The sequence below is a fragment of the Cydia amplana genome, chromosome Z (genome assembly GCF_948474715.1).
Source record: "Cydia amplana chromosome Z, ilCydAmpl1.1, whole genome shotgun sequence".
NCBI lineage: Eukaryota > Metazoa > Arthropoda > Insecta > Lepidoptera > Tortricidae > Cydia > Cydia amplana.
The window spans coordinates 36,227,011-36,247,461 of record NC_086096.1 but is presented as its reverse complement, the minus strand read 5'-3'; the positions used below and the strand labels follow the sequence as shown (position 1 = coordinate 36,247,461).

General features: G+C 38.3%; 1 protein-coding gene across 1 annotated transcript in view; it reads left to right on the top strand.

The window, feature by feature from the left end:
• Positions 1–20,451, top strand: part of LOC134661225 (uncharacterized) — a 148,565-nt gene that overhangs the window by 31,041 nt on the left and 97,073 nt on the right. The gene's annotated exons all lie outside the window — the stretch shown is intronic.

Here is a 20,451-nt window from a genome sequence, read left to right as displayed (position 1 = left end):
CAGGCACAAGGCAGTAGGGTGACTGCTATAGTTATTAACTACACAGTAATTGGCCTTTCCTAACAAATCAGAAAAAATAATATTGTTTATTGTTAAGAGTGGCCAATTACTGTGTAGTGGCCAATAAAAATGTAGGTACTAAAGTAGGTTGACTGCTACTCGTATTATACAATACAAAAAAGGAAAATTTGTACCGACCGGCATTCCGAAAGTTGCGAAAAGATCGAGTCTTACCCAAAGCGACGATTTCTGTCCATTTTTAGGGTTCCGTACCCAAAGGGTAAAAACTGTCCGTCCGTCCGTCCGTCCGTCCGTCCGTCAGACAGTTGAAATTTTCACAGATGATGTATTTCTGTTGCCGCTATAACAACAAATACTAAAAACAGAATAAAATAAAGATTTAAGTGGGGCTCCCATACAACAAACGTGATTTTTGACCGAAGTTAAGCAACGTCGGGCGGGGTCAGTACTTGGATGGGTGACCGTTTTTTTTGCTTGTGTTTTTTGCTTGTTTTGCTCTATTTTTTGTTGATGGTGCGGAACCCTCCGTGCGCGAGTCCGACTCGCACTTGGCCGGTTTTATTTTTGCTTATTTTGCTCTATTTTTTGTTGACGGTGCGGAACCCTCCGTGCGCGATTCCGGCTCGCACTTGGCCGGTTTTTTCTTTAATATGAAAGTTTGTAGTATCACTCGGTATTTTTTTTTTTAAGTATTTTAATATGCTTAAAAGGCAGCGATTAAAAGTTTCATCGTGTTCCTTCTAGGGCTTCCAATACCGGGATCCCGGTATTTCGGGAACCCGGGATCCCGTCTTTTTAAACGCATTTTTCAATACCAGTATTTTTAAAGGCAATACCGGGATCCCGGTATTTTAAAAAATGAGGGAAATGCGCAGTATAAACCCTTTAAATCCATTATATTCGGCTGTATCAGAAAGCTTACTAAATGTCAGACGCATCTAGAGTTAGACCAAGAAAAGTCTGCAACGATTTTGATAGCACGCGCAGTGCAAGTGTTATATTAAACGTCAAACTTCTATGAAATTATGACGTACAAATAACACTTGCACTGCGTACTGCGTATGCTATCAAAATCGTTGCAGACTTTACTTGGTCTAACTCTAACTTGTCTCTAGCCCGCATTTTTTATTGAAACAAGATCGTTGTCTAATGCGTCAGATAAATATTTGGTGGTTGTTGGTGGATGAATCCTGAAGTTATGTGAGTGATGAATATGATGATTGTGACATTAACATTAACATAATTATTTCTTATAATTTTATCAAAAAATAAAACGAAAGAGCAAGGATAACCTGTAATAATGGCAAAGCAATTTTAACGGAATATTGAAAAAATGTTGTTTGGTTGGTTAAGTTGGACTACAAATGTGACTGTTGAGGTGAAGTCAACAAATTGGATAAAATTATTGCCAAACTGGACTGTGAAATAAAATTATTGCAGATGGCGGCATTGATTGTTTATTGTTGTAATAGCTTTTAGGACATATCTGGTATTCCAGTGAGCCTTTCTAATTCCCCTTTTTAATAAAACTATATATTTTTAAGCGATTCATACCCAATACCGGAATCCCGGGATCCCGGTATTGATGAAGACAGTTTCGGTATTAATACCGGTATTGTGAGAAGTCCGGTATTTGGAAGCCCTAGTTCCTTCCTAATTATCCTCTTGCATTTTTTTATCATTTTATTTATTATCTATCAGCAGCCACGTTTGGGGCATTATCTATGAAAAGGGACCTTATTGTCGATGGCGCTTACGCCGCACAGCGTCGCGCGGCATTGTATTTATATCGGGGCATCGTTAATAATGTCGTAAGCGCCATCGACAATAAGGTCCCTTTTCATAGATAACGTCACATTTTATTTTTACGCAGTAATGGAAGCTCGGCCACAGAATATGTCTCATTAAGATTGCAAATACTCTGCAAAATACGCCAAGGAAACTAAATAATAAATATAAATGTATAGCGCTTTGGAATACCGGACATTGTGGGAAATAAAGTTTAAATTAAAAGTAAGTACTTTAAGAGTCACGCGAACGTAGCCGGGCCATTTTATTTAAAGTTGTCCCCAACACTTTATTTTTTTAAATTTGTGAATTTATATGTTATTTCTACTCAGAATGACGAGCTCTTTCTATCCTAATAGGAGAAAAAAAGTGTCCCAAGGATTTTTCCATTCCGTTACCATTTTTTCATAGACTTTGTATGGCGGTTTCGGATGGAAATATCGAAAAATGTATGAAAATCTTGGGACACTTTTTTTCTCCTATTAGGATCTAAAGAGCTCATGATTCTGAGTATAAATAACATAAAAAATCCCAATTTTGAAAAAAAAGTGTAGGGGACAACTTTAAATAAAATGGACCAGCCGCTCCCATACAATCGAAGTTACACTCTTATTTTAAAAAGACATTCTGAAATAACATGAAGCTCGGCCGAATTTCACCTTCCCCCTTCCCATACAAACGGAGTTTCGTTCTCATTTTAAATTTAACACATACAATGAGATGAGTTTAATAATTACCAAACTATGAATTCAACGTAGGTAGTAAGGTCCAAATGTGCTTAGAAATGTTAAATTAGTATCGTTTTTAGGGTTCCGTAGCCAAATGGCAAAAAACGGAACCCTTATAGATTCGTCATGTCTGTCTGTCTGTCTGTCTGTCTGTCCGTCTGTCCGTCTGTCCGTCTGTCTGTCCGTCCGTATGTCACAGCCACTTTTCTCCGAAACTATAAGAACTATACTGTTGAAACTTGGTAAGTAGATGTATTCTGTGAACCGCATTAAGATTATCACACAAAAATAGAAAAAAAAACGATAAATTTTTGGGGTTCCCCATACTTCGAATTGAAACTCAAACATTTTTTTTTCATCAAACCCATACGTGTGGGGTATCTATGGATAGGTCTTCAAAAATGATATTGAGGTTTCTAATATCATTTTTTTCTAAACTGAATAGTTTGCGCGAGAGACACTTCCAAAGTGGTAAAATGTGTGTCCCCCCCCCCCCTGTAACTTCTAAAATAAGAGAATGATAAAACTAAAAAAAAAATATGATGTATATTACCATGTAAACTTCCACCGAAAATTGGTTTGAACGAGATCTGGTAAGTAGTTTTTTTTTAATACGTCATAAATCGCCTAAATACGGAACCCTTCATGGGCGAGTCCGACTCGCACTTGGCCGCTTTTTTACAGTTCTTACCTGTTATTTGGCTAGTGTAAAACATTCCCGCACCGAAAACCCCGATGTATACACAATATACACATAAACAAGTTTACATAAAATATACATAACAGAGTAAACGATGCAGGTATATGTACAAAGGCGAACTTATCCCTAATAGAGTTATCTTCCAGCTAGCCTTTGAGAAACACTTCGACGCTTAGACTTCGTAATTTTCGTAAACATCTCGTTCAAGTAAGCGGATTTGGGCAACTGGGTAGTATTAAAACTGACTGCAAAATATTAATTATTGGCCACACCTAACAAATCAGTAAGAAACAAGGCAAAGTCTTATAGGGCCCACTGATTACCAGTCTGTCGGACGGGGGGCCTGTCAGTTGTTCGGAACTGTCAACTTTTTCTTCTAACTGACAGGCCGATACCGTCCAGCGGACTGTTAATTAGTGGGCCCCTTTATTCTTAAGAGTGGCCAATTACTTCGTAGTGGCCAAGAACTATATCAGTCACCTTACAGATTTTTATTATTAGGTATTAATTGACCGAGCGTAAGCTTGCATTGACCATTGCATTCCATTTTTAAAACAAATTCCAGAACCAGAAAATACAGCTTCAACTGTTTTTATCGAGTGCTCTCCTTTCGCGCTTGCGCAACCGATCCACAATCACATGCAGAACTGCATCAGTTGTGACGTAAGATGGCGTTGTGGGTCACTACCGGACCATAAGGTGCATTGGGGTAGCATCGAAAGCAGGGCAATTTTGAAAATGGTTAATACACTCGGCACAGCGACTTTGTCAGTAGAAAAAGACTGCAAATTTAAAAAAGCGGCCAAGTGCGAGTCGGACTCGCCCATGAAGGGTTCCGTATTTAGGCGATTTATGACGTATTAAAAAAAAACTACTTACTAGATCTCGTTCAAACCAATTTTCGGTGGAAGTTTACATGGTAATGTACATCATATATATATTTTTAGTTTTATCATTCTGTTATTTTAGAAGTTACAGGGGAGGGGGGGGGGGGGACACATTTTACTACTTTGGAAGTGTCTCTCGCGCAAACTATTTAGTTTAGAAAAAATGATATTAGAAACCTCAATATCATTTTTGAAGACCTATCCATAGATACCCCACACGTATGGGTTTGATGAAAAAAAAAATTTGAGTTTCAGTTCTAAGTATGGGGAACCCCAAAAATTTATTGTTTTTTTTCTATTTTTGTGTGAAAATCTTAATGCGGTTCATAGAATACATCTACTTACCAAGTTTCAACAGTATAGTTCTTATAGTTTCGGAGAAAAGTGACTGTGACATACGGACGGACAGACGGACAGACAGACAGACAGACAGACAGACATGACGAATCTATAAGGGTTCCGTTTTTTGCCATTTGGCTACGGAATCCTAAAAATGTCGGCGCGACGACTTCCCATACAAAATATTATTTTCCGCTTTTTTGGATTGACTTTGGGTTGGGTAGGTATGTCTTCAGTATCACTACACCTTATAAAACAAAGTCCCCCGCCGCGTCTGTCTGTTTGTGTGTATGTATGTAAGTATGTTCGCGATAAACTCAAAAACTACTGCACGGATTTTCATCCTCTTTTCCTTAGCCGAAGCCAGTCGCGCAGTACCTAAATTGAGTTTTGACATTATTTACATTTTATAAATAATGTCAAAACACAATTTACTTAAGTACCTGTGGTGGCTACACTTTAAATGTTAATGTTTTAAAAAAGTTTCATTAAGTTTCGTTAGATTTTTTCGAAACCGAACATTCTCCCGAAACATGGTGTTTTCGCCGAAACCTGCCTCAACCGAAACCGAAAATATACCGAAAAAACCGGACAAGTGCGAGTCGAACTCGCGCACCGAGGGTTCCGTACTTTTTAGTATTTGTTGTTATAGCGGAAACAGAAATACATAATCTGTAAAAAATTTAATTGTCTAGCTATCACGGTTCATGCATTGAGTTACGGCCTGGTGACAGACAGACGGACAGACAGACAGACAGACGGACAGAGGAGTCTTAGTAACGGGGTCCCATTTGAACCCTAAAAAAAACTACACTAGACCTAACACATCGTGTTTATCACACGGTATCTACTCGAAACAAGAGCTTACACTGTAGGTATGCTGCGTGTAGCTAGGTAATCTAGGTATCCTATCTAATCTGTATCTCGGCAAGCTGTGTTTGAGCCCCTGTGGGAGTAGCTTTAATCCTAGAGTACCTAGAATGTCGGCAACAGGCTAGTTACATGGCTATAGTAATACAGGTAAGGTAATACTGTTTATAGTGAGCTGGTTTGGAACGGATATTTGGAGTATTTAAGGTAGGGTGACTGCTAAGTATAGTTATTGTATAGTAATTGGCCACTTTTAACAATAAGGCTTGTTTCTTTCTAATTTGTTAGGAAAGGCCAATTACTATGTAGTGGCCAATAACTGTATCAGTCACCCTAGGTACCGTTCGGTTTCAAACTACAATAGGTACACTAGCATTACTGCATTATACGGCAACGAGTATGACAAAGATAAATGATATGCGAAAATTAATAAAAAATAACAGATTTCTTCGTAGGTATAAAATAAATATGGAAATATTTTTTGTGCTCCTTATGTATGAGTGTAACCTATCTATCTGTAATATCACTATACTACATCAATACATATAAATCTCGTCTGTCTGATTGTATGTTCGCGATAAACTGAAAATCTACTGAACGGATTTCCATGTGATTTTCATCTATCAATAGAGTGATTCTTGAGGCAAGTTTAGGTGTATAATTTGTTATTTATAATAATCTTAACTAATTGCACAATACATAAAGGTACAAATAGCGAACTTAATGCCTTAAGCCCTTAAGGCATCATTTGGTATCTACAGAATGCCTCAACCAAATATAAGTATAATTTGATTAATTTGGTAAGGTTTTGTATAACCCGTGCGAAGCCGGGGCGGGTCACTAGTAGTTATATAATATCATTATCTTAAATCAGGTTTAGGCTACTCGCAATGTATCGTACAATCTAATTCGGCAAATAAAATAGAAAATGAGCCCAGTCAGGGCCAAATCGAATTCTTTTATGTTCTTACCTTGTGCTAAACTAAATACAACTCTCGTAAAAACCAATGATCTATCAAATCCTTTGAAATAAGAAGCCAACTGGGCGTATAACTGACAGCAGACATATTCATACACATTTAACACCTTATTGCAAAGGTTTGAGAGTTGAAAATGATGTGCATTAAACGATATTGTCGGTGGAAGCGTTACAAACATACTAATTCAGCTCGCGTCGGCGCTTTACAACTTAAAATTTCAACAATAGTACCGGTTGTACATTTTGTCATACGCATAAATAAGTTTGTATCGATGTTCGATTAATACAAACTTAAGTTGCAGAAAATGAGGGCGCCACTGGTAAACTATACACAGATATTTAGACGCACTGTGCTAGTTTTCAGATTTAGTCAACCGCAAGAGTAACTTGGTCGATGTCAAAGAATCACAATACGAATTCGTTGTATAATTTTGGGCAACGAACTTTGCGGGTGTTAAATGAATATGAATCTTAAATGAATGTAATATAGTTGTTTTTAGGGTTAATGTAAGTTAACGTTTTATCGGATTCAAATCATGCGGAGTCAATCCTTTAATAAGGTCTAGGTGTGATTGGGCAAGCGTAGAAAAAGGAGAAAAATGTCATAATGGTTACATGTTTCCTTTGAGCAATACAATAACAATTTACAATATGGGTAGGTACACTTTAAAACGTGCGCGGACCCGAAGCTAACACGTAGAGTCTCTTTTGACACTTGACACTAATTTAATGATATGTGAGAACACAGCAAGCCAAGCCAGCAGAGAATACTCCTAACAAATCAGAAAGAAACAAGCCAATTGAAGTCTTATTGTTACGAGTGGCCAATTACTATGTAGTGGCCATTTGGCCAATTACTATGTAGTGGCCATTAGGCCAATTACTATGTAGTGGCCATTTAGCCAACAACTATAGCAGTCACCCTATCCCGAGTCGCGAAAAAAGTATCTACCGAGTGGCCTCAAAAGCGACATCCTATTAAATATAAAAAAAAAACTCATTTCTGAGACCAAAAGGCTTTGCAGCTTATTATGATCCTTTGACATCTCTTTGAAGCTTTGCATTAACTTTCAGAAATCAATTACAACCATTAAAATTATAACCTTCAGCCGTCGGTATAAGGTTAAAATTGGCCTAGCAGTGTTTTTATATAAATGAGGGGGCTACCGCGAAGACCGAAGTTCGCAAATTGCGGGCATCTTTCTCTTTTAACTCCAATTAAGGCGTAATTAGAGTGACAGAGAAAGATGCTCGTATTTTACGAACTTCGGTGTTCGCGGTAGGCTGGTCTCCGTTGGAAGCGGAGTTAACATCTTTTAATTTGTGCTTTATGAGATAAGTAATTAAGGAGTTAGGAATTCTCTGGCGTCAAAGGAAAGGACTTTTTTTTACCGTGGGGTCAGGTTCTCTCTACCGGTACCTCCGGTACTGATAATTCCGCTATTCGATGCTAGATGTCGACTACGAAAATAATAGTCTTTTTGGTACCAAAACGGATGTATGGAGTGAGCACTCTATTCTCACTATATTTCTCTATGTCAAAGCGTAGCTAATATGATAGGTTAGTAAATGTTAGTATATGTACTACCCTATTGTTAACTGGCGAAGAGGGTCTGTACATTCTGAGATACATTGAACATTTAGAAGAATTCGTGCATGTAAACTTGTGGTAGACTGGGCCTTTTATGTGTCATGTTTATATTTTACTAGCGATCCGCCCCGGCTTCGCACGGGTTAACAATTATACATAAACCTTCCTCTTGAATCACTCTATCTGTTAAAAACAACCGCATCAAAATCCGTTGCGTAGTTTTAAAGATCTAAGCATACATAGGGACAGACAGATAGCCGGAAGCGACTTTGTTTTATACTATGAAGGGATTGATAGTGATTTACTTTTTCGGTTCCATTTAAGTACATAAAGGTTGGAGAACACTTATATTTTGTTAGCAATGAAATATGTTTATTTACCAACCTATGCGAAAAATAATAACTATTTTTTAATCAATCGTCATCAATTCATCATCCCACTCACAATCAGATAAAGTTGCGGGCAAAAGCTGGTGGTGGTGCTGCTGGTGGTGGTGGTGGCTGGAGGAGGCGGGAATCGAACCGGCGTCTTCAGCTTACGTGGCTAACATCCTGACCACTAGGCCACCCAGCGACGGCAGTATCAATATTCAATCATTTATTTGCGTTAAAAAACAAATAGAAATGCGTGCAAAATCAATTTTTAAAATCACAGAAATTACAACAATACAGAGATCAGAAATATCCTTCCTAAATCCTCTCCTGTATCTTAGAAAGGCTAGACGCCTTTCATCAACTCTAAAGGCAAGCAGTATAAAAAATATATAATAAAGTAATTAGATTTGTTCCTTAAATTGTTTTTTATTGTTCTTTATCAGTATCACTATAATTCACTCTCAAAGACGCTTATCAAAACGCCTATTTTTAACGAAATTTCCTCGAATTGAGACTCACTAAACCCCTTTTCTTTCTCAAAGTCCTTTATCGTGTTTCGTTTCATTATCTATTCCACTTTGCACAAGACACCTGGCACCAGATGTCTCGTGCAAAGTGGATTCAAATTCAACGAATTGTTACGGGTTTGATACGATCTTGATCGTTTACGCTGATTGATTACGCTTGAAGTCGTGAGATGCGCGCCAATCACAAAGATCATCAAGGTTATGACCAATTCAGGGCCCATATTTATTATTATTTATTTATTTATTTACAAGAACAGTTTACACCAACTACACTCGCAAACACACTTATACCAAAGACATGTAATTCTCTTTGTTAATACATAACTAATGGTGTAAAAATACTTCAACGCGAATGAATTAAATAAAGTTCAACTCTTCATTCATTCGCAGATTCATAGTAAAGGGGCCCATATCGGCCTGTCAGTTAGAACAAAAACTTGAAAGTTCTGATCAACAGCCGATATCGTCCGGCGGGCTGTTAATCAGTGAACCCCTTAAGCGAGGCACATGGACGCCAGTTTAAACCAGCAGCTATAAGTTAGTTTTTTTAACATTAGGAAAAAGGTAAATAATCTAAACGTGTCTTTTTATTGAAAACCACTTTTGAAAAATAAGTCACGGCAAATATGTTACAATTATGAATAGTATACACGATTATTTACATTCTTTTGCTGTCATAAGTAATAGTTACTGATTTTAATTAAAAAGAGTTTTTCAATAAAAGACACGTCAAGATCGCGTAGTCTTTTTCTAATGCTAAAAAAACGAAGAATATCAAATATATCTATTTACTTGTTTGAGATCGTTAATAGACAATTTATTATGAGCTTAGAGTGTCCCACTGCTGGGCAAAGGCCTCCCTCCCTTTCCACGTATCCCGGTCTTGACTTGTCTCCCACCAGTTCCTGTCAAAGGCGTCAAGATCTCGAAAACGCCATCGAGGTTTTCCGCGACCTCGGTTTCGATGACCCCACACTAGCGTCTTTTGGGCGTCATGGCGTCGCTGTGTAGTTGCGCCAAACGTTGCGTCGAGCAGCAGCCATAGAGTTGACTAGACGCCGATGCTCAGGACACGCTAGGCCAGGCACAAGGCCCACAAGTCATCCAGCATACGGCAAACCCATAACAAGTTGTAAAATCTGAATCGACCTCCTGTCCTAAAGTTCGATTGGATTTTGTTATTCGCGTCGGATTGGTGAGTGATTTATTTTTGGTTTTTGGGGTAGCATCCTGAATGCTTGAAGAGCGTGGGCGGGTTAGTTATTTACGATACAAGTGCGGAAAGTAGGAAATTCGCAATGAGTGGTGATAAATTAAAACACAGCCGAAGGGAGTGTTTTAAATCGGCACGAGTTGCGAATTAACTATTCGCACGTGTATCGCGCAACGTTTTACAGTACATATGGGCACTTTAAACTTTCGACATACACACGGAAAGTTCTCTTTCCCGCACTAGTGCGGGAATAAGCACTTTCCGCACTTGTATCGTAAATAACTATTTCAATTCACTAAAATCTCCAGGCCCTTACAATATCATAGTATACTTATTAACGTGTGCAATTATTTTAGTTTACACACAAGTTGTACTGTATCTGTAAGTGTGGGAAACGCAACGCAACAAAACAATACTTCACTACGTCGGCAAAAGATCAACAGCCCCAAAAGAGTTAAATTTAATTACAACAACCTAACACTGACCATTTCTGTACCTTATGCCTTGGTATTAAGGTCTACTATATATCAGCTGACAATGGTACAGTGCGAAATTAACACTATCCACTGTTGAACCTTAAGTCCTTCCAATAAGGTATATTGTCAGTCAACAGAACAGTATGAAAGTAAGAGTATAGCGTGAGACACGCTATGCTATCCATAATGTTCTGGGTTTTCACACGGAAAACAGTCGTTTGCTGCGACAACGTTCCATCTCGCGATTTACGTGGGTGAGAAAGGACCTTTTCGGTTGAGTTGAATGTTTGGTGCAACTATGTTTTGGAGAGATATGAGTGATATGATTTATGTTTGTGTTTTAATCGATATATGTCAAATTTGTACAGTCAGTAGGCGAAATTTTTAAGTGAAATGGTAACGACCTCTTTTCTATGTGAACGTTATGTACTCCTAGTGGACCTAGTGAGTATACTATAAAAATGTATAACTTATAGTCATGTTTTAAAAAAAAGACATGCTTTTTACTCTCAGATATTAGTAATAATAACTCAATGATTGAGTGTCTCTCTTTTTACGTGTAAAAACGGTCTCCAGTCCCGGTCTCAAAGGGATTACCCAAAGGGAACCTAATTTGAATAAACGAATTATGGCCCTTGAGGATTTTAATTAGGCGGTCCCGGCAACAGGTGGCGCTGTCCGGTATTTTTACTTGGTATTCTTAAGAGGAAAGGGGACGACCGCGTCTCCATGCAAACGTAGTCCCCGTTTTCCTCTGGATATTTACATTATGAAAAATATTTTAAAAGAATAGGTAAGTTTTTTCGGGTAATTCCGGAAATCGGGTAATCCCGAAAATCATTGTAAAATCACTCATATTCCGTTGTAGTAAGAATCAGCTTTCGGAATTATCCGCCACTATTCGTTCATTCGGAAATACCCGAATACACCTTAATAATATATTAATGATGAATAAAATATGCCCGTTCGTTTGGCTCTTTACGATTTTTTGATTTAAGAATATGGTTGTTGACACATGTTGAATTTTATAACTAAATCTAGTTAGATAGAAAATGAGCAATTTATCACAATACACTGGATAATTAAAAATAAACGGGAATAAAAAAATACAAGACCTTATAGTTTTTTTTAACTTCCAAATAGGAAAACCCTCTTTCATTCCAAGTCAGCAATGAAAACCCGGGACCTCCTGGTTCGTAGGCAGGGTCACAGAATAAGTAATAGTATTATCATACAGAACGGCCACGCACCGCCCCGCCCCGACTCGCATTACCTCGCCCCGCGACATGAATCTGGCGGACTTCTGGCGTGCTCTCAGTAAAGCGACTTACCCACACATACACAATGACGCGTGTACAGGCGTGCCGCGCACACATTAAACACAAATGATTTTTGATGTATGGCGTGTCCGACCTGTGGCAGGGTCACTACCGACGAGGCTAGGAGGCGTACAGTCACCTGCAATAATATGTTACACAACGAAGGCCGCAAAAATATCTGACGCGATCTTATTTGTAGAGCCATAAGAACGTGCCACATATTTTTGCGGCCTTCGAAGAGTAACATATTATTCCAGGTGACTGTACCATGTTTCTACACGTGTCTCTGTTACTAGGTTTTTCGGAAAATCAATAACTAATTTCACAGAATTAGAGACTATCGATTCAGAGAACATCGCAAACACAATTAACTATCACAATAGTAATGTTAACACGAAATAATTGATGTGATTTCATGTGTATAGTGTTATCCTCATCTCTGTCTTACTTAGCTAACAGAGGTAAAGAGTGAGAGAGACGACAGAATAGATTGGATGTCATAATTCAGAGTAGTGCCAAAGCACGCTACTGGTTAACACAGTACATATGTAAGCAGAGCCTTGACTTCATAGATTAGCGATCGTTTTTTTTTTTACTGCGTAACGTGTTTATGCGCTATACTTAATTATTTTTTAACTAGCGACCCGCCCCGGCTTCGCACGGGTTAACAAATTATACATAAACTTTCCTCTTGAATCACTCTATCTATTAAAAAAAATCCGCATCAAAATCCGTTGCGTAGTTTTAAAGATCTAAGCATACATACAGACAGACAGCGGGATGTGACTTTGTTTTATACTATGTAGTGATTCTATCTTTAGCCTAGTTACTAGAAAACATTGAAAATTATAACCCTCGATTAGAATCGTCAACGTTTTTGGTCCATTTGGTTACAAGTACATACATACATTAATTGTCTACCTATATACAACCTCCTCCTATTGGCTATGACCGTAACAAAAAGGACAAACAGAAAATGTGTAATTATGGACACACTTTTTTCTCGTACCTAAGAGATTTCATGATTACGAGTGGAAATAATATAAAATAAATCAAAATGCAAGTTTCGGGTACAACTTTTAATAAAACTGCCCAATATTTGTTGGTAGAAGTATTTTACAGATGGCGCCAGCATAGCTTACCCTGGCAGTCCCTAGGGTTGTGTCAAATTTTTATTTTTTTGTAATATTCATAACTCATAAGTTAATCTCATAGAACAAAACTAGAGAAAGAAGAAGCTATGATGGCGCCATCTTAATGCAAACCTTTGACAGTCGCCGACCCCATTGAAATAATGAATCTTCTTCCTCGCGTTATCCCTGCTTTAGTCACGGCTCATGGGAGCCTGGGGTCCGCTTGACAACTAATTCTAAGAATGGGGTAGGCACTAGTTTTTACGAAAGCGTCTACCATCTGACCTTCCTACCCAGAGGGGAAACTAGACCTTTAATGGGATTAGTCCGGTTTCCTCACGATGTTTTCCTTCACTGAAAAGCAACTGGTAAATATTAAATGATATTTGGGCGTTTTCTAAAATCAATATTGAAAACCCGATTCTCACAGATCCTGGTGTTTTTGGGTTCTTTCAACTCAGAATCACTAGCATATTCAATCCTGATGATAAAAAAACTTGTCCCAATAATTTGTATGAAAATTGTACATTCCACTACGTCACGTCCATACAAGTGAAAAAAATTCTCATAATAAAACGTGACATAATGGAATGGACATTTAGGGAATCTTTTTTTAATAGAAGGGTGGAGAATGCTGTCGATTCTGAGTCGAATGAGCCCAAGAATGTCCAGATTTGAAAGAATCAGGTTTTCGATATTTATTTTAGAAAACGCCCATTTCGTACTTAAGTTCCGAAAAACTCATTGAGTTTATTGTCTGCTTACATACTGCTATATCGCGGTAAGATATCGCGTGACGCGTTTCGCAATACAATGTTCCGGGTGCCACGGGCCGTTCCTAATCCGACTGATATTAAAAGTGATATATCTTGCTGCGTGGCGGCGATATTGTGAGGGGAATATTACGAAGGCGGCCGATAAATAAAGGAGTTTACAGTATGCCTACATCTATTGCTCCATTACGACAGCCTGTGCTATAATAAAACATTACGTAACTACGTCGAAGAAAAGGGCCATATGTACTGTATACTGTAAAATGTACGATACACGTGCGAATTCGCAACTCGTGTCGATTTAAAACATTTCCTTGGGTCGTGTTTTAAAATTCGGCGCTCGTTGCGAATTTCCTATTTTTCGCACTTGTATTGTAAATAACTATTACATCACATTTGCTCTCTTAAAATATCGTATTTCATGCAGGTGTACTAAAGGAAAAAGGCCTATATTGTTCCCACGGGAGTTATGGACTGTGGAAAAAAAGCTATAACGTTTCTTGGGTACCTATTTATCACAGATTGTTCCTGAGATATGGATGTTTTATATGTATTTAAATATGTATCTATAAAAAGTCAAATAATTTATTTATTTATCTATATACATTGTTTATAATTGTTATATTAGTCACATTTATTTCATCTTACAAATATTTACATAATTACATAACGTAACTATTAGTCAAACCCGTTCCTTATCGCTTCCGGTGCAAAAGTGCCCATAATGCTTACGGCATTACCCCGCTGGATGGCTATGGACACTGGACAGCCTCTGCACCAGAAACGATTCGGAGCGGGGATCGTCTCCTTTTTGCCTAAGTCGACGGCCTATGTCACGCACAAATTGTTTCGCGTCAGCACCCCAGCAGCCCGCCGTTTATCTGTATCTATTTATTATATATATCGTTGTCTATTGGTGACTGTACACCTGCTGCAATAATATGTTACTCTTCAAAGGCCGCGTAAATATGTGACACGCTCTTAGGACTCTACAAATAAGATCGTGTCAGATATTTTTGCGGCCTTCGTTGTGTAACATATTATTGCAGGCAACAGTACCCAAGCCTTATTGAGCTTACTGTGGGAGTAATAGGTCGATCTGTATAAAATTGTTGTATAATATTTAATTATGGACCTAATAAATATATTTTTCTACTCCCGTACCTTTATTTGTCATTTAAAAGGTCGTACACACACCTTTAAACCCCTATGTTATAGTTGTCAAGACAAGTCTTTAGTCTATTCCCCAAAAAAGTATTGGTGCATACACGCAGTATCTTTTTGGTACTTTTACGATACTTCGTGTAATCACCACTTAAAAATATTGTATGAAATACATTGTTGCCAACCTAATTTTAATTGTCATCTCCGACAGATGAGTACTAACTAGTAGAAACAATAAAGTTGCTTCAGAAATTAGAAAAGCGCATGTGACACCCGTAATATAGCAAGATCCATAGACTACGAACACCGCTTAGCGTTGCTTGTTAGTCTCCATAGGCTACTGTGGCCAAAATTGAGAAAAAAACTATCCAAAATTGTATTAAGTAACTAAGAGCAAGTACCAGGGCCTCATGAGTTACAAGAAGGTGTCGCTGACCAACCGGCCGTGGGGCGCGGGGCGCGGTGGCCGGGTTTGGTTTGTTTACCTACATATACATATGTCCTATATGATTCCACTTGTTTAAAGTATTATTTTTGTTGAATAAAAAATATTGGTTTAATTTAAAAAAAAATTCAAAGTGTTTGGTCGTAGAAAAAGTATTGTATGCAACGTTGTTTAACTGAGTCAAAAAATACTCGTGGCGTCTTTATTAACAATTTTCGGCTTCGCCTCAAGTTGTTACTCACGCCACTCGCCTTTTTTGACCCCTCTTAAACAACGGTTGCATAAAATACTATAAAAACGGGTCGCTCACGTAGTCGAAAACGCTCGACATGTTTCACTCCGTAAATAGGTCGATCTGTATAAAATTGTTGTATAATATTAATTATGGACCTAATAAATATATTAAAAACGGGTCACTCACGTATTTTAAGTCGAAAACGCTCGACATGTTTCACTCCGTACCGTACCGAGAAATATCATCAGGAGCTTGCGTTGAACATGTCGAGCATTATCGACTTAAAATACGTGAGTGACCCATTTTTAATATATTTAATATGTCTGCGTCTCATGGATGTTTTATTATTATAATTATGGACCTATTTGTTAGTTATTGTGAGGTGGTAGAGACCGTCGACTCCGGCGCAGCCGATCATGCCATCGCCAATGGCCGCTTAGTAATTACTCGCTTTTTCTGTCTACAATGCACATGATAGCGATCGCTGTCATTATGATTTCGTCTGTCTTGTTAAAATTTACATTGTATAAAGCCAGTTGGATAAGTGCGTCCATAGGGGCAACTGGGCGTTTTTTTTTGTTGTCCCTTACACTTTTTTTTTTCAAATATGGGATTTTTTTATGTTATTTCTACTAAGAATCACGAGCTCTTTCTATCCTAATAGGAGAAAAAAGCGGCCAAGTGCGAGTCGGACTCGCCCATGAAGGGTTCCGTATTTAGGCGATTTATGACGTATAAAAAAAAAACTACTTACTAGATCTCGTTCAAACCAATTTTCGGTGGAAGTTTACATGGTAATGTACATCATATATTTTTTTTAGTTTTATCATTCTCTTATTTTAGAAGTTACAGGGGGGGGGGGACACACATTTTACCACTTTGGAAGTGTCTCTCGCGCAAACTATTCAGTTTAGAAAAAAATGATATTAGAAACCTCAATATCATTTTTGAAGACCTATCCATAGATACCCCACACGTATGGGTTTGATGAAAAAAAAATTTTTGAGTTTCAGTTCGAAGTATGGGGAACCCCAAAAATTTATTGTTTTTTTTCTATTTTTGTGTGAAAATCTTAATGCGGTTCACAGAATACATCTACTTACCAAGTTTCAACAGTATAGTTCTTATAGTTTCGGAGAAAAGTGGCTGTGACATACGGACGGACAGACGGACAGACGGACAGACAGACAGACATGACGAATCTATAAGGGTTCCGTTTTTTGCCATTTGGCTACGGAACCCTAAAAAGTGTCCCAAAATTTCCATAAATTTTTCGATCTTTCCATTCCGCGACCGCCGTACAAAGTCTATGGAAAATGGTGACGGAATGGAAATAAAAACCTTAGGACACTTTTTTTCTCCTAGTAGGATAGAAAGAGCTCGTGATTCTGAGTAGAAATAACATAAAAAATCCCATATTTGAAAAAAAAAAGTGTAGGGGACGACAAAAAAAAAAGCGGCCAAGTGCGAGTCGGACTCGCCCATGAAGGGTTCCGTATTTAGGCGATTTATGACGTATTAAAAAAAAACTACTTACTAGATCTCGTTCAAACCAATTTTCGGTGGAAGTTTACATGGTAATGTACATCATATATTTTTTTTAGTTTTATCATTCTCTTATTTTAGAAGTTACAGGGGGGGGGGACACACATTTTACCACTTTGGAAGTGTCTCTCGCGCAAACTATTCAGTTTAAAAAAAAATGATATTAGAAACCTCAATATCATTTTTGAAGACCTATCCATAGATACCCCACACGTATGGGTTTGATGAAAAAAAAATTTTTGAGTTTCAGTTCGAAGTATGGGGAACCCCAAAAATTTATTGTTTTTTTTCTATTTTTGTGTGAAAATCTTAATGCGGTTCACAGAATACATCTACTTACCAAGTTTCAACAGTATAGTTCTTATAGTTTCGGAGAAAACTGGCTGTGACATACGGACGGACAGACGGACAGACGGACAGACGGACAGACGGACAGACAGACAGACATGACGAATCTATAAGGCTTCCGTTTTTTGCCATTTGGCTACGGAACCCTAAAAACGCCCAACTGCGCCTACCTTTATTCAGTAGGGAAAAAAGAAAAGACAAAGACGGTGGTAGCGCCTGTAGAAAGTGTAGAATCAGTCCAACCTAACTCATCTACATGGCATTTGCACTAACAAAGTGTTGAAATGTCAAATTTCTATGAAAGTATGACGTTTATAATGACACCGCCTCCCTTTGTTCTGTTCCAGTCGGTGCAATATATGAATCTCGCTCGTACTGGCATTACGAGCGAGGTGCACCGACGATCATTAGTGCGAGCGAGGTGTTTAGATAGTTAATTACGTAGTTAGCGTATATGTCATTGTTGACACTGTCAGTGACTCGTAGTATGGGTACTTCTAAAGAGCTTTGTGCGAAGTCGGTAAAAGAGCAGTCTGTGGTAATGGACAGCGATAAAAACTGGCCCACAATAAGTCGCGAGCGTCGTTATAACAGGCGTAAATGTGTTTTATAGGACCGCCGGTCTTTTATATATTGTATTAGCCAACATTGTATTAGGTCAGTTGGGATAAGTGCGTCTAAAGGGGCAACTGAGCCTACCCTGCTACACTACACCTTATAAAACAAAGCCCCCCACGTCTGTCTGTTCGCGATAAACTCAAAAACGACTGAATGGATTTTCATGCGGTTTTCATCTATCAATAGATTCTTGAGGAAGGTATATAATTTGTTAGAATTTGTGTAACCCGTGCGAAGCCGGGGCGGGTCGAAGATTGGTCACAGTGGAAGGACCTTTATTTACGGTTTGCCGTGACAAAGTGCGGCAGTGCCTCCATCCATAAATATCAACTTTTAGTATAATTTTTTTTTTCAAAGATAAGAAATGTCGGCCTGGTATAGGGTTTAAGTTGCAAAGTTATCTTCGTCCTTAGGGCCGGTACAGACGGACTGCAACTGCCACTTGTATGGGCACTGCAAGCCGACATTGCAGTTGGCGTGCAGTTCCCATACAAATTGCAGTCGGGTTGCAGTCCGTCTGTATCGGCCCTTAAGGGGCACACTGATTAACAGTCCGCCGGACGGTATCGGTCTGTCAGTTGTTCGGAACTGTCAACTTTTTGTTCTAACTGACAGGCCGATACCGTCCGGCGGACTGTTAATCAGTGGGCCCCTTCGGAGCTGTCATCTTTTTGTTCTAACTGACAGGCCAATTTCGTCCGGCGGACTGTTAATCAGTGGGCCCCTTTAGACTAGCTATCCTGTTATTATCGCCACCGCGTAGTCAGGATAAAATATTACAGTGTTCAACTTTAGTCGTATTTCAAAACTAGCTCGAGCAAAAATGTCCGCGAAAGCGTACATATTACCGATACCTACCCATGACGCAGATTACCTTCCATAGATACCGCGTTTCTAAAAGTTGGCGTAGAAGCCGTTAAACTAATAAAAAGTTGTTTGACAACGTGATAGGTTGGCAACCTACACTGTTGGACGCGTCCGTAGTCTATACATCAGAGGGCCGTCTCTGTCGTAGTATCAAAAAATCCGAAGTTTCCGAACTCGAATTGCTGTTAGAATTTAAATCGGCTTCTATAAACTTACAATTTCAATTGGAAACTTTAAGGTTAGATTCTTTTTGCTAAATTATTTTATTTAGCGGTAAACAAGAGGGGCCTTGTCATCATATATGCACCCTCTATTCTAGTGGATGTGATCCGTGCGAACCCTAAACTTGTTGTGAACCGTTCCTATAAATTTCTAATGTTGTTAGTCCTTTTAGAGGTCCAAATTGAAACGAATTGCATGTACGAGTATGTAGGGTAATAGTATTTAGTAACTGGCCACCTGTTAGTAACCGGCCATCCTAAACTAAAAATGAATTCTATTCACCTATAAACAGAATTCATTTTAGTATAAGGTGGCTAGTTATTGAAGGCTGGCCAGTTATTGATAATAAATAAATAAAATAAACAGCCGCTTTATTTTCTTATCAACTACTTAAAAACTTATCATTTAGGTACATAGTGTACATACTATTAAGTTATTAATTATTACGTATTCTTACTAATATAGCTGTTTACTTTTTTAATGTATATATTATGCACGACGACCACAACCCTCCTATTAAAAATAAAAGATACGAACAGTATTTAAAAATTGCAACATACAACGTCAACAAATTGGAGGAGGCTTTTGGGGTCCTATCAACAGTTATTGATACCTTATACTAAAATGAATTCTGTTTATAGGTGAATAGAATTCGTGTTTAGTTTAGGGTGGCCAGTTATTGGCCGGAATGATTTGTTAGATGAGTTTCACAAACGCAGTTATTCATAGTCGCAATTTTTCCCACTTTTTAGGGTTCAGTACCCAAAGGGTAAAAACGGGACCCTTTTACTAAGACTCCGCTGTCCGTCCGCCCGTCCGTCCATCCGTCTGTCACCAGGCTGTATCTCACGAACCGTGATAGCTAGACAATTGAAATTTTTACAGATGATGTATTTCTGTTGCCGCTATAACAACAAATACTAAAAACAGAATAAAATAAAGATTTAAGTGGGGCTCCCATACAACAAACGTGATTTTTGACCGAAGTTAAGCAACTTCGGGCGGGGTCAGTACTTGGATGGGTGACCGTTTTTTTGCTTGTTTTGCTCTATTTTTTGTTGATGGTGCGGAACCCTCCGTGCGCGAGTCTGACTCGCACTTGGCCGATTTTTTCATATTTCTCGGCAGCGACTTTTATGGTTTTCACATTCTTTTCATTACTCTGTAGTATATTTATTACTCGCAAAATTTCCCTAAAGCAATTTTTAACAAACGTGATGTTTGAACGATATTGTTGGTAGGCGCTAGTCAGATCACAAAATGGCGGCGTTTCATAAAATGAATAGGAA